Source organism: Somniosus microcephalus, unplaced genomic scaffold (genome assembly GCF_052327205.1).
Source record: "Somniosus microcephalus isolate GS21.2 unplaced genomic scaffold, FLI_Smic_1.0 unresolved_chr2, whole genome shotgun sequence".
NCBI lineage: Eukaryota > Metazoa > Chordata > Chondrichthyes > Squaliformes > Somniosidae > Somniosus > Somniosus microcephalus.
This window is the reverse complement of record NW_028225180.1, coordinates 14,303,513-14,319,254: the sequence shown is the minus strand read 5'-3', so window position 1 is coordinate 14,319,254 and position 15,742 is coordinate 14,303,513. Positions and strand designations below refer to the sequence as shown.

The 15,742-nt window shown below is 46.4% G+C and overlaps 2 non-coding genes across 2 annotated transcripts; both read right to left on the bottom strand.

The window, feature by feature from the left end:
- Positions 1–4,964: 4,964 nt before the first annotated feature.
- trnat-ugu (transfer RNA threonine (anticodon UGU)) lies at positions 4,965–5,037 on the bottom strand. Its single transcript has one exon. It is a non-coding gene; the product is annotated as a tRNA-Thr (tRNA).
- Positions 5,038–8,097: 3,060 nt separating this feature from the next.
- On the bottom strand, positions 8,098–8,170 carry trnat-ugu (transfer RNA threonine (anticodon UGU)). The gene has a single exon. It is a non-coding gene; the product is annotated as a tRNA-Thr (tRNA).
- Positions 8,171–15,742: the final 7,572 nt, after the last annotated feature.

Below are 15,742 nucleotides of genomic sequence, written 5' to 3'. Positions count from 1 at the left end.
GAAGCAGTAGTCAAGGCTCCAGCACCGGAAAATGTGTCACAACTGAGGTCGTTCCTCAGGCTGGTGAACTACTACCATAAGTTCTTGCCGAATTTGTCAACTGTACTACACCCACTGAACACCCTACTGCAAACGGGGGTACCATGGAAGTGGAGTGACGAATGTAAATGAGCTTTCCAGAAGAGCAAAGCATTGATCACATCAAAAGAGGTGTTGGCTCATTTCAACCCAGCACTACCAATTCAGTTGGCGTGTGATGCATCACCCTATGGCATTGGAGCGGTGCTGTCGCACAAATTCCCGGACGGCTCGGAGAGGCCAGTAGCCTTTGCGTCTCGGTCACTAACCTCAGCCGAGCGTAACTACGCCCAGATTGACAGGGAGGCCCTCAGCCTAGTGTGGGGAGTGATAAAGTTCAATCACTATCTGCACGGGCAGAAGTTTACCTTGCTGACTGACCACCAACCACTTGTCTCCATCTTTAATCCAAAGAAGGGTGTTCCAGTGATGACTGCGCAACGGCTACAAAGATGGTTCCTTTTTCTAGGGGCGCACCAATATGAAATTGAGTATAAGGGCACGAAACAGCATGGAAACGCTGATGGGCTATCACGCCTGCCACTGCCTACTGCGGAGGAAGCACCAGCAGTGGATCCTGTCGAAATATTTCATTCGACTATAATTGAATGCTTGCCAGTAACTAACGCTGGTATAGAGAAGGAGACCCGAAATGACCCGACACTGTCTCGGGTATATGATTTGATGGTGAAGGGATGGCCAGCACATGGCGACTCACTGTTGCCAGCATTCTCATCCAGAAGAGAGCAGCTGTCAGTATGCCAGGGGACCTTGATGTGTGGATCCCGAGTAGTAATTCCTCCCAAGTTAAGGGAGAGAGTGCTCAATGAGCTTCACGAATGTCATCTGGGAGGGATGAAAATGAAAAGCCTTGCTAGGGCTTATGTGTGGTGGCCGGGGATCGATCAGCAAATCGAGGACCTGACAAAGAGCTGCTCAGGATGCCAGAAGGTCCAAAATGCACCACCACATGCCCCTCTACACCCATGGGAGTGGCCCTCATCTCCATGGCAACGGGTGCATATTGATTTTGCTGGTCCATTCATGGACTCAATGTTTTTAATAGCCGTGGATGTGCACTCGAAATGGCCTGAGGTGATCAAAATGTCCTCCACCACCACGGAGAAAACTATTGCAGTCCTACGGACCATTTTTGCCAGGAACGGCTTGCCAGAGCAGATTTGCTCTGATAACGGACCACAGTTTGTGTCCGAAGAGTTTCGAAGATTTATGAAAAGGAATGGGGTAAGGCATTACACATCCGCCCCGTATCATCCAGCCACAAATGGATTGGCTGAGAGGTTTGTACAAACCTTTAAAAAAGCAGTAAAGGCCATGTGCGATGACGACATTCCACAGCAGCATAAGGTGGACAATTTCCTGTTAGCCTACAGAAATGCGACACATGCAGTCACCAAACAGGCCCCGGCCATAATGTTTTTTCACCGAAGGTTGAGATCTCGTCTGGATTTGCTCAGACCAAATGTACGAAGAGATGTTGAGAATAAGCAATTCCAGCACATCAATGAGAAACCGACAAGGAGCTTCAATGTAGGGCAACCAGTCTTGGCCCGCGACTACCGAACAGAGAAATGGCAACCAGGAACGATATGCACACGGCAGGGGCCACTAATGTACACAGTGGATGTTGGGGAGAACATTGTGAGACGCCATGTTGACCAGATCCTAGAGTCACAGGAACGAGTCAACACCATCTTTCGGCCATACGTACCTGGTGAGGAACCCGACGTACAGGTCGCATCTACCTCAGAAACAATAGCATTGGAAGCTGATGAATCAACTGACGACAGGGTGTTAGAATCGCCTCCACACCAAGAGCGAGACACTCGCGAAAGGTGCTATCCAGAAAGAATCAGGAAGCCTCCCCAAAGACTGAATTTATAAATAGACTATTTTCAGTTAATGTTGCATGTTAAAAGTGTTAATTGTAATTAGTTTCATATTTAATTGTTAAATGAGTGTTATGGTACTGTTAATCTAAAAGGGGAGGAATTGTAATGTATGTACCTTTAAGGGGGAGAACTACTTTTTACAGCTCCTGTATCCTGTAGTACCGGCAGTGACCACACCTGTATATAAACCTGAGTAGTGATCTGTAGAGTTAGTTGCAGTTTGAACCCTCATTCAGTAAACACCTGTTGATCGTTCCCTGCAGTCTGTTGTCTGATTATTGAAGGACAACAACATTAAGCTACACGGATCTAACAATCCTTGTAAATCTTCTCTGCACCCTCTCCAGTGCCTCGATGTCCTTTGTATAATACGGCCACCAGAACTGTACGTAGTTCTCCAAGTGTGGTCTAACCAAGGTTCGATACAGGTTTAGTATAACTTCCTACTTTTCAATTCTATCCCTCTAGAAATAAACCCTAGTGCTTGGTTTGCTTTTTTATGGCCTTGCTAACCTGCGTCGCAACTTTTAGTGATTTGTGTATTTGTACTCCGAGATCCCTTTGTTCCTCTACCCCACCCAGACTCGCACCCTCCAAGTGATAAGTGACCTCCCTATTCTTCCTACCAAAGTGTAACACCTCACATTTATCTGTGTTGAACTTCATTTGTCAATTATATGCCCGTTCTGCAAGTTAATTAATGTCCTCCTGTAACTTGTTGCAGTCCTCCTCAGTATTGATTATCTCTCTCCGCAATTTGGTGTCATCCGCAAATTTAGAAATTTCCCGCCCCACCCCCTCCACATCCTCCCCTTCCCTCTCGCTCCCACCCCTCTCCCCTGCCCTCCCTCTCCCGCCTCTCACCCTCCCCTCAATCTCCGGCCTCTCCCCTCCCCTCCCCCCACTCCTCCTCACACCCCCCACCCACTCTCACCCCCTCCCTCCCTCTCCCGCCCCTCACCCTCGCCCTCCCTCTCCCACCTCTCCCCCTCCCCTCCCTCTACTTCCCTCCCGCCACTCCCCCCCAGCCCCCCATCCACTCTCACCCACCTCCCTCCCTCTCCCGCCCCTCCCCATCTCGCCCTCTCCCTCTCTCACCCCCTCCCTCCCTCTCAAGCCCCTCGCCCTCTCCCTCTCTCACCCAGCCCCCCTCTCTCTCTCCCTTCCCTCCTGCTCCCACCCCTCCCCCTCCAACTACCACCCCTCTCCCACCCCTCCCCCTCCTGCCCCTCCCTCTCTCTCCCACTCCTCTCCCTTGCCCTCCCTCTCCCACCCCTCCCCCTTCCCTTCACATTTATCCACATTATATTCCATCTGCCATGTTCTCACCCACTCACTGAGCCTGTCGAGATCCCCTTGAAGCCTCTTCACATCCTCTTCACAACTGACACTGCCACCTAGCTTTGTATCATCAGCAAATTTTGAAATGTTACATTTAGTCCCCTCATCCAAATCATTGATATAGATTGTGAATAGCTGGGGCCCAAGCACCGATCATTGGGGTACCCCACTAGTCACATCCTGCCATCCTGAAAAAGTCTCGTTTATCCCTACACTTTGTTTTCTGTCTGTTAACCAATTCTCAATCCATGCTAGTATATTACCCCCAATCCCATGGGCCCTAATGTTGTTCACCAACCTCTTGTGTGGGACCTTATCGAAGGCCTTCTGAAAATCCAAATACACCACATCTACCGGTTCCCCTTTGACTACTCCACTAGTTACATCCTCAAAGAACTCCAATAGGTTTGTCAAACAGGATTTCCCTTTCATAAATCCATGTTGACTGTGCCCAATCTTACTATTAGTTTCTAAGTGCCCAGTTATTGCATCCTTTATAATAGATTCCAGCATTTTCCCAACTACTGATGTGAGGCTAACAGGTCTGTAGTTCCCCGTTTTCTCTCTCCCTCCTTTCTTAAATAGCGGGGTTACATTTGCTGTCCTCCAATCTGCAGGAACCGTTCCAGAATCTATAGAATTTTGGAAGATGACAACCAGTGCGTCCACTATCCCAATGGCCACCTCTTTCAAAACCCTAGGATGTAGGTCATCCGGTCCTTGGGATTTGTCGACTTTTAGTCCCATTAATTTTGCTAGTACTGTTTTTTTAGTAATAATAATAATTTCTTTAAGAACATAAGAAAGAGCAGCAGGAGTCGGCCACTCGGCCCCTCGAGCCTGCTCCGCCATTCAATAAGATCATGGCTGATCATCGAACTCATCTCCACTTTCCCGCCCGATCTCCATATCCCTTAATTCCCCATGAGTCCAAAATTCTAGCGATCTCAGCCTTGAATATTCTCAAAGACTCAGCATCCACAGCCCTCTGGGGCAGAGAATTCCAAAGATTCACAACCCTCTGAGTGAAGAAATTCCTCCTCATCTCGGTCTTAAATGGCCGACCCCTTATCCTGAGACTGTGACCCCTGGTTCTAGACTCTCCAGCCAGGGGAAACAACCTCTCAGCATCTACCCTGTCAATCCCCCTCAGAATCTTGTATGTTTCAATGAGATCACCTCTCATTCTTCTAAACTCCAGAGAGTATCGGCCCATTCGACACAATCTCTCATCATAGGACAGCCCCCTCATCCCAGGAATCAATCTAGGCAGGAAATGTGAAATATCAGGATATATTGGTGGGTCTGAGATTTGATATCATGGAATCGAAGAATGGTTACAGCACAGAAGGAGGCCATTCGGCCCGTCGAGCCCGTGCCAGCTCTCTGCAAGAGCACTTCAGCTAGTCCCACTCCCCCGCCCTTTCCCCGTCGCCCTGACAATATTGATCCTTCAGGTGCTTATCCAATTCTCTTTTGAAAGCCACGATTGAATCTGCTTGGTCACAAACTGGGGCTGGAAAGTGAAACTGCTGTGGGCTGTGTTTAAAGTGCGGAGTGAACTGTTCTGGTTGATGTGTCGACAGTGTCGTTAATTGACAGTGAATTTAGAAACAGAAGTCAAAATTGAGTAGGCCCCAGTGAGATTTGAACTCACGACCCCTGGTTTACAAGACCAGTGCTCTAACCCCTGAGCTATGGAGCCACCTGTATTTTAATTACCTATTTTAATCTTACTATTGTTACCAAGGAGGTGGGGCCCAAACAAACCTTCACAATGATTCATCCCTGAACATTCACAGAATGATCCAGCACACAAGGAGGCCATTCGGCCCACCGTGCCTGTGCCGGCTCTTTGAAAGATTCTGTCCGATTAGTCCCACTCCCCCCTGCTCTTTCCCCGTAGCCCTGCGAATGTTTCCACTTCAAGTGTATCTCCCATTCCCCCTTTTCAAAGTTGCTGCTAAACTAAGGAATTCAGGAGAAACTTCTTGACCCAGAGAGTGGTGAGAATGTGGAACTCGCTCCCACAGGGCCTGGTTTGAGACGAGTAGCTGAGATGCATTTACACAGGATTCCATCGGATATACGGCACAGAAAGAGGCCATTCGGCCCGACCAGTCCATGCCGGCGTTTATGCTCCACTCGAGCCTCCTCCCGTCTTTCCTCATCTAAATCTATCAGCGTAACCCTCGATTCCCTTCTCCCTCATCTCCTTGTCCAGCCTCCCCTTAAATGCATCGATACTATTCGCCTCAACCACTCCCTGTGGCAGCGAGTTCCACATTCTCACCACTCTCTGGGTAAAGAAGTTTCTCCTGAATTCCCATTGGATTTCTTGGTGACGATCTTATATTGATGTCCTCTAGTTATGCTCTTCCCCACAAGTGGAAACACTCTCTCTGTATCCACTCTATCAAAACCTTTCATCATTTTAAAGACGTCTATTAGGTCACCCCTCAGCCTTCTTATTTCAAGAGAAAAGAGACCCAGCCTGTTCATCCTTTCCTGATATGTATACCCTCGCATTTCTGGTATCATCCTTGTAAATCTTCTCTGTACCCTCTCCAGTGCCTGTATGTCCTTTCTTTAATATGGCGACCAGAACTGTACGCAGTACTCCAAGTGTGGTCTAACCAAGGTTCGAAGTTTCGATAACTTCCCTACTTTTCAATTCTATCCCTCTAGAAATAAACCCTAGTGCTTGGTTTGCTTTTTTGTGGCCTTGCTAACCTGTGTCGCAACTTTTAGTGATTTGTGTATTTGTTCTCCGAGATCCCTTTGTTCCTCTACCCCACCCAGACTCGCACCCTCCAAGTGATAAGTGACCTCCCTGTTCTTCCTACCAAAATGTAATACCTCACATTTATCTGTGTTGAACTTCATTTGTCAATTATATGCCCATTCTGCAAGTTAATTAATGTCCTCCTGTAACTTGTTGCAGTCCTCCTCATTATTGACTATCTCTCGCCGCAATTTGGTGTCATCCGCAAATTTAGAAATTTCCCGTCCATCCCCCTCCCTCCACCTCCTCCCCTTCCCTCTCTCTCCCACTCCTCTCCCTTGCCCTCCCGCCCCTCCCCCTTCCCTTCACATTTATCCACAATATATTCCATCTGCCATGTTCTCGCCCACTCACTGAGCCTGTCGAGATCCCCTTGAAGCCTCTTCACATCCTCTTCACAACTGACACTGCCACCTAGCTTTGTGTCATCAGCAAATTTGGAAATGTTACATTTAGTCCCCTCATCCAAATCATCGATATAGATTGTGAATAGCTAGGGCCCAAGTACCAATCCTTGCGGTACACTAGTCACATCCTGCCATCCTGAAAAAGACCCGTTTATCCCTACTCTTTGTTTTCTGTCTGTTAACCAATTCTCAATCCATGCTAGTATATTACCTCCAATTCCATGTGCCCAATTTTGTTCACCAACCTCTTGTGTGGGACCTTATCGAAGGCCTTCTGAAAATCCAGATACACCACATCTATTGCTCCCCTTTGTCTACTCCACTAGTTACATCCTCAAAAAACTCCAATAGGTTTGTCAAACAGGATTTCCCTTTCATAAATCCATGCTGACTCTGCCCAATCTTACTATTAGTTTCTAAGTGCCCAGTTATTGCATCCTTTATAATAGATTCCAGCATTTTCCCCAACTACTGATGTGAGGCTAACAGGTCTGTAGTTCCCCGTTTTCTCTCTGCCTCCTTTCTTAAATAGAGGGGGTTACATTTGCTGTCCTCCAATCTGCAGGAACCGTTCCAGAATCTATAGAATTTTGGAAGATGACAACCAATGCGTCCACTATCCCAATGGCCACCTCTTTCAAAACCCTAAGAAGTAGGTCATCTGGTCCTTGGGATTTGTCGACTTTTAGTCCCATTAATTTTGCTAGTATTGTTTTTTTAGTAATAATAATAATTTCTTTAAGAACATAAGAAAGAGGAGCAGGAGTCGGCCACTCGGCCCCTCGAGCCTGCTCCGCCATTCAATAAGATCATGGCTGATCATCGACCTCAACTCCACTTTCCCGCCCGATCTCCATATCCCTTAATTCCCAATGAGTCCAAAATTCTATCGATCGCAGCCTTGAATATTCTCAAAGACTCAGCATCCACAGCCCTCTGGGGCAGAGAATTCCAAAGATTCACAACCCTCTGAGTGAAGAAATTCCTCCTCATCTCGGTCTTAAATGGCCGACCCCTTATCCTGAGACTGTGACCCCTAGTTCTAGACTCTCCAGCCAGGGGGAAACAGTCTCTCAGCATCTACCCTGTCAATCCCCTTCAGAATCTTGTATGTTTCAATGAGATCACCTCTCATTCTTCTAAACTCCAGAGAGTATCGGCCCATTCTACACAATCTCTCCTCATAGGACAGCCCTCTCATCCCAGGAATCAATCCAGGCAGGAAATGTGAAATATCAGGATATATTGGTGGGTCTGAGATTTGATATCATGGAATCGAAGAATGGTTACAGCACAGAAGGAGGCCATTCGGCCCGTCGAGCCCGTGCCGGCTCTCTGCAAGAGCACTTCAGCTAGTCCCACTCCCCCACCCTTTTCCCGTAGCCCTGACAATATTGATCCTTCAGGTACTTATCCAATTCCCTTTTGAAAGCTGCGATTGAATCTGTTTGGTCCCAAACTGGGGCTGGTAAGTGAAACTGCTGAGGGATGTGTTTAAAGTGCGGAGTGAACCGGTCTGGTTGGTGGTGTTGCTGATTGATGGTGAATTTAGAAACAGAAGTCAAAATTGAGGAGGCCCCAGTGAGATTTGAACTCACGACCCCTGGTTTACAAGACCAGTGCTCTAACCCCTGAGCTATGGAGCCACCTGCATTTTAATTACCTATTTTAATCTTACTATTGTTAACAAGGAGGTGGGGCCCAAACAAACATTCACAATGGTCCATCCCTGAACAATCACAGAATGATACAGCAAACAAGGAGGCCATTCGGCCCACCGTGCCTGTGCCTTTGAATCTTTGAAAGATTCTGCCCAATTAGTCCCACTCCCCCCTGCTCTTTCCCCGTAGCCCTGCGAATGTTCCCACTTCAAGTTTATCTCCCATTCCCCCTTTTCAAAGTTGCTGCTAAACTAAGGAATTCAGGAGAAACTTCTTGACCCAGAGAGTGGTGAGAATGTGGAACTCGCTCCCACAGGGCCTGGTTTGAGACGAGTAGCTGAGATGCATTTACACAGGATTCCATCGGATATACGGCACAGAAAGAGGCCATTCGGCCCAACCAGTCCACGCCGGCGTTTATGCTCCACTCGAGCCTCCTCCCGTCTTTCCTCATCTAAATCTATCAGCGTAACCCTCGATTCCCTTCTCCCTCATCTCCTTGTCCAGTCTCCCCTTAAATGCATCGATACTATTCGCTTCAACCACTCCCTGTGGCAGCGAGTTCCACATTCTCACCACTCTCTGGGTAAAGAAGTTTCTCCTGAATTCCCTATTGGATTTCTTGGTGACGATCTTATATTGATGGCCTCTAGTTATGCTCTTCCCCACAAGTGGAAACATTCTCTCTGTATCCACTCTATCAAAACCTTTCATCATTTTAAAGACCTCTATTAGGTCACCCCTCAGCCTTCTTATTTCAAGAGAAAAGAGACCCAGCCTGTTCATCCTTTCCTGATATGTATACCCTCGCATTTCTGGTATCATCCTTGTAAATCTTCTCTGCACCCTCTCCAGTGCCTCGATATCCTATTTATAATATGGCGACCAGAACTGTACGCAGTACTCCAAGTGTGGTCTAACCAAGGTTCGATGTTTCAATAACTTCCCTACTTTTCAATTCTATCCCTCTAGAAATAAACCCTAGTGCTTGGTTTGCTTTTTTTGTGGCCTTGCTAACCTGCGTCGCAACTTTTAGTGATTTGTGTATTTGTTCTCCGAGATCCTTTTGTTCCTCTACCCCACCTAGACTCGCAACCTCCAAGTGATAAGTGACCTCCCTATTCTTCCTACCAAAATGTAACACCTCACATTTATCTGTGTTGAACTTCATTTGTCAATTATATGCCCATTCTGCAAGTTAATTAATGTCCTCCTGTAACTTGTTGCAGTCCTCCTCAGTATTGAATATGTCTCTCCGCAATTTGGTGTCATCCGCAAATTTAGAAATTTCCTGTCCCTCCCCCTCCACATCCTCCCCTTCCCTCTCTCTCCCTCCCCTCTCCCTTGCCCTCCCTCTCCCGCCTCTCCCCCTCCCCTCACTCTCCAGCCTCTCTCCTCCCCGCCACTCCTCCTCCCACCCCCCACCCACTCTCAACCCCTCCCTCCCTCTCCCGCCCCTCCCCATCTCGCCCTCTCCCTCTCTCACCCCTCCCTCCCTCTCCCGCCCCTCCCCATCTCACCCTCTCCCTCTCTCACCCCGCCCCCTCCCTCCCTCGACCCTCCCTCTCCCGCCTCTGCCCCTCCCCTCACTCTCCCGCCTCTCCCCTCCTGCCACTCCTCCTCCCGGCCCTCCCCCTCCCTCTCTCATCCCTCCCCCTCCCTCTCTCACCCCTCCCTCTGCCGCCCCTCCCCCTTCCCTTCACATTTATCCATATTATAATCCATCTGCCATGTTCTCGCCCACTCACTGAGCCTGTCGAGATCCCCTTGAAGCCTCTTCACATCCTCTTCACAACTGACACTGCCACCTAGCTTTGTATCATCCGCAAATTTTGAAATGTTACATTTAGTCCCCTCATCCAAATCATTGATATAGATTGTGAACAGCTGGGGCCCAAGCACCGATCCTTGCGGTACCCCACTAGTCACAGTCTGCCATCCTGAAAAAGACCCGTTTATCCCTGCTCTTTGTTTTCTGTCTGTTAACCAATTCACAATCCATGCTAGTATATTACCTCCAATCCCATGGGCCCTAATCTTGTTCACCAACCTCTTGTGTGGGACCTTATCGAAGGCCTTCTGAAAATCCAGATACACCACATCTACCTGTTCCCCTTTGACTACTCCACTAGTTACATGTCTTATGTTCATTAATAAATAGACATTCTTATTATGAACACAGCTAGCTTTTGCTAGTTACTTTATTGAGCACATGTGGACTGGTACAGTATCTGTAGAGGCTTCCATCTTGACTGTTGCCTTATGGGTAGCCTAGTGCCTCATGGGTATTGTACTCTTAATATATATATACAGCTGGGTAGTGTAGTCTTATATACTGCTCTACACAGCTCTATGGCTCCACCTAGTGTCCACTATAGAATTACATGTTATTGATCATTACATCCCCCTTTCTTTGAGGTTTAACAAAATCAATATCAATCAACTTTCAAGAAAACAATAAAGATAATATCAGTAACACTTTGTTAGTGCTCTATAAACATAAACATTTTCAAAACAGTCAACACATTTTCAAAGCTTTACATTGTACTCAAAGATTAAGTCTATCAGGCTCTTTTACTTCACGTGTGGATCTTCTCAACACGGGTAAGTCTGATGTGTCTTCATGAGATTGTTCTGGCGGTGAATGACAAGATGCAGTTGCGGCATTGTCATCAATCTGGTCTTGAATAGTCTCTTGTGTTTTTAGGAGGGAACGGCGGTTCCTCCTGAGAATCTGACCTTCCTCAGTTCTAACAGTGTATGACCTTGGTCCTACTTCCTCAAGAACTGTAGCTTTCCTGTTCCATGCATCTGGATCCTCAATCCTGACAACATCATCCCTTGTCAATGGTTTTAGAGTTTTGGATGACTTGTCATAGTATGATTTCTGTTTCAGCTTTAACAGTTGAAGTCTCTGTCTCAGTTCCTCACTTTGCTGTTCTTTTGCACAGCAGGGTAGCGTGGTGCGCAACTTGCGACCCATTAGTAGTTCAGCAGGTGAAGAACCACAGTCTAAAGGAGAGGCTCGGTAGCTCAGCAGGGCGAGATAAGGATCAGACTTGCTTTCTGTCGCTTTCTTCAGTAGCTGCTTGAGAACTTGAACACCTTTCTCTGCCTTACCATTTGACCGAGCATACAAAGGACTGGATGTGATGTGCTGAAAGTCATAATGTGCTGCAAACTGTTGCCACTCCTTACAGTTGAAGCACGGACCATTGTCGCTAACGGCAATCCTGGGAATTCCATGTCTGGCGAAGATGGATTTCACATGCATTATGACACTGCTTGCTGTGGTGCTTGAGAGCAGCGCCATCTCAGGATAGTTAGAATAGTGGTCAATCACTATTAGATAGTCTTTACCATTTAAATGAAAAAGGTCCATACCAACCTTTTGCCATGCTGCTATTGGTATGTCAGCTACTATCATTGGTTCCTTTGCTTGTTTGTTTTGGTGTTTCTGACATGTCTCACATTTGCCTATCATGTTCTCAATGTCCTTATTTATGCCAGGCCAATAAACAGTGTCTCTTGCTCTCCTTTTGCATTTTTCAATTCCGAGGTGTCCCTCATGAATCCTTTTGAGCATGTCTTGACGTAGAGCCTGTGGAATGACTATTCTGTTCTATTTTAGTAATACTCCACTTGCGACACTCAATTCTGACCTTATGTGAAAATATTTTGGACAGGAACCTTTTGGCCAACCATGATGAATGTTCTCTATTACTGTTTGTAATACTGTATCTTTTACTGTTTCTTCTGCTATTTGCTTTGATTTTGTGTCTGACACGGGCAGCGCAGCAGTGACCATACTCACATGAACATCCACGTCTTCTTCAGTAGAGCTCACATGACTCATTGTGGGTGCTCGGGATAGTGCATCTGCTAACACTATGTGTTTGCCTGGTGTGTAGATCAGTTCAAAGTCATATCATTGCAGCTTCATCATGAGTCGTTGAATCCTTGGAGACTTCTCATTCAGGATTTTTTTTATGATGGCAACCAGAGGGCTGTGGTCTGTCTCAACTGTGAAGGTGGGAAGTCCATATATGTAGCCATGAAACTTTTCTAGTCCAAATACCAAGCCTAGACATTCCTTTTCAATCTGGGCGTATCGACACTCAGTATCAGTAATAGACCTGGAGGCATAGGCAACAGGCTTCCAATCTTCACCCTCTGCTTGTAGCAAGACCGCACCTAGGCCATCTTTTGATGCATCCATTGACACTTTGATTCTTTTGGTTGTGTCAAAGAAGGTGAGTACAGGTGTGGTTGTCAGCACTGTTTTGAGGTTCATCCACTCTTGTTCATGTCTTTCTGTCCATGCAAACTCATTTGTTTTATGTAGCAGGTCTCGCAGACAGGCTGTCTTGGCTGACAAGTTAGGGATGAACTTTCCAATGAAGTTTATCGTCCCCATGATGCGTAGCACTCCTATTTTGTCAGTGGGTCGGGGCATTTTGAGTATGGCGTTTACTTTTTCCATATCTGGCTCTATTCCTTTACCAGATAGATTATCTCCTAGGAAAGTGACTTCCTGGACGCCAAATTGACACTTGGCTTTGTTGAGCTTCAGTCCATTCCAGCGTATGCTCTGTAGCACTTTAGTCAGTCTCTCATTGTGTTCTTTCAGTGTGGAGCCCCAGATGATGATGTCACCAACATAGACCCGAACTCCTTCCAGACCTTCAATTATGTGTTCCATCGCTCTATGAAAGATTTCAGATGCAGATATTATCCCGAAAGGCATTCTGAGGAAACAATATCTGCCAAATGGTGTGTTGAAGGTACAGTATTTGGTGCTCTCTTCATCCAGTTTTAGTTGCCAAAATCCTTGTGAGGCATCGAGCTTTGTAAAATATCTGGCACCTGACATTTCACTAGTGATTTCTTCTCGCTTGGGAATCTGGTAGTGTTCACGTTTTATGTTTGCATTTAAGTCCTTTGGATCCATGCATATTCTTAGATCATTGTTCTTTTTCTTTACACACACCATGGAGTTAACCCAGTCTGTTGGCTCTTCGACTTTCCTGATGACTCCTAGTGTGGCCATTCTGTCCAGTTCATTCTTGAGCCGGTCACGCAGGGGTGCTGGAACTCTTCGTGGAGCATGTACCACTGGCTGAGCATCCTGCTTTAGCTGGATCTTGTAAGTGAATGGTAGAACTCCAAATCCTTTGAACACATCCTGGAAATTATTCACGACAGAATCCACCGAGTCATCTGGTCTGCTTATGGCACATTTTATACGGTAGACTCTTTTGACCAGTTTAAGTCCTCACAAGCTTTGTCACCCAGTAGTGAATCAAGCCTTTAGGCCACAACAGGAAACATGAGATGATGCACTTTGTCTTTGACTGTCACTTTAATTCTGCATACATCTAAGCTATCTATTTTCTGTCCATTATAGTCCTTCAGTAGTGTAGTGGCGCTTCTTAGTTTCCAAACAGGCAGCCACTGAGCTGTGGGGTTTTTAACAACGAGTAGACGCGTGTCGAAATAAAACGTTCCCAAACGTAGCTTTGTCTTTTAAACTGTTTACTATAACACTTAACAAACGCAATTACAAAGCAAACATGTATAAACGAACACGGTCAAAAACTGTACTGCTCCAAACCTCACAGCTTCTGCCTCCTTCAACCACGTGCAGTTTAAACTGTAAAATGGCTGCACCCATGTGTGGCTTAGGGACTGTTCCATTGTGGCAAGAATGAAGGGGGTGTCTCGGACTATACTACTGGAGCAAGAACATAGGGGGTTTCTTAATACAATAAGTCGGTCAGGTAAATTAACTGTATTATGCCATTTAACCACTATTTTAAAGTATTTTCTTAAGCTTATATGGCTCTTACATTCCGGCCCCTAATTGACTAGGCACATGAAGCATATCAATTACTCAAACATTAAGAGTCATAAACTAATGAGTTCAACATATTTACAATATAAGTGTCCACTTTTTTCGTTCGGGAGCCTTTCACGCTGCTTCTTGTAGCAGGCAGAGCTTTGTGATCGGTCTTTCCAGGGTACTGGTCTTGGATTGCAAACAAACGCGACGAACGACGCCTCTGGAGTCTGGCATGGTCTTAATTATTTTTCCCATCAACCAAGAATTTCTAGGGGCTGAATCATCCACAATTAAGACAATGTCTCCGACGATGAAGTTCCTTTTTATTTTGGACCATTTTTGACACTCCTGTAGCAGAGGTAAGTATTCTCTTGTCCATCTGGTCCAGAAAAGGTCTGACATATACTGAACTTGCCTCCACTTCCGACGGGCATACAGATCTTCCTTTTTGAAGACTCCCGGGGGCATGGCTGGCTGTGTTTTCAACAACAACAGGTGGTTCGGAATCAGGGCTTCGAGGTCATTGGGATCATCTGATGTCTTAGTTATCGGTCGGTCATTAATGATGGCTTCGACCTCGCACAGAACGGTTTGGAGTCCCTCGTCATCAAGCGCTTGCTGCTTCAGTACAGAACTGAGTAGTTTTCTTACGGTGCGTATCTGTCTTTCCCAGACACCTCCGTGGTGGGATGCAGCCGGAGGATTGAAGATCCACTTAATTCCCGTTTGCATCATGACTTCCTGTATTTTAAGCTGATTCCAACCTTCAATAGCTTCCCGTAGTTCTCTCTCCGCTCCGACGAAATTAGTGCCATTATCAGAACGCATAATGGACACCTGTCCTCTTCTACAGACAAAGCGCCGCAAGGCGTTAATACAGGAATCAGTGTCAAGCGTGTGTGCCACCTCAATATGAACAGCTCTGATGGTCAAACAAGTGAAAAGCACACCATATTTCTTGACAAGGCTCCGTCCTCGCTTTACCTCGAAAGGCCCGAAATAGTCCACCCCTACGTTTGTAAATGGGGGCTTGTCTGGTAACAAACGGTCTTCAGGCAGGTCTGCCATTTTCTGCTCCCCAGCTCTAGCGTGTAACCGTCTGCAAACAATGCATTCAGAGAGTATTTTTCTTATTACGGAATTAGCTCCTGGAATCCAGTATCTTTGTCTTTGACTGAAGCGAACTATCTCCTTCTCAGCCTTGGCCAAATCCTCCACGATCAATGAATTCTTGCCCAATGTGGTCTTGTGATGATGCGTATACTGCTGTAGAAGCATTCTCTGCTTATCAGGGTTACTTTCAGACTGACTGATAGTGGCTCGGTACTCTTTTCTCTTACCGCTCAGGTGTAGCAGCAACTCTTTCAACCTTAGAAACCATGCAACTGCTTTCCTCAACTGGTGCCATCCTGAGAAATGGTTAACAAGCTTGTTCACTGTGTCAAAGTTCTCTTTCGTATTTATGAGATTTACTGTGACTGATCTCTTGACTTCGACGTCGTCTTCAGCAATCTGACTTGGCATATCTGGTCTTTCTGGCCATGATCTCTCTGTTTCCAGCAGATAACTTGGGCCTTGTATCCAAGTTTCACTCCTCATGAAGTTTTCAGCCTTCAATCCTCGTGAGGCTTGATCTGCTGGGTTTAATGAGGTGTTTACGTACCTCCATTGAGATGGTTGTGCAGCTTCTCTAATGGATGAGATTCTGTTTGCTA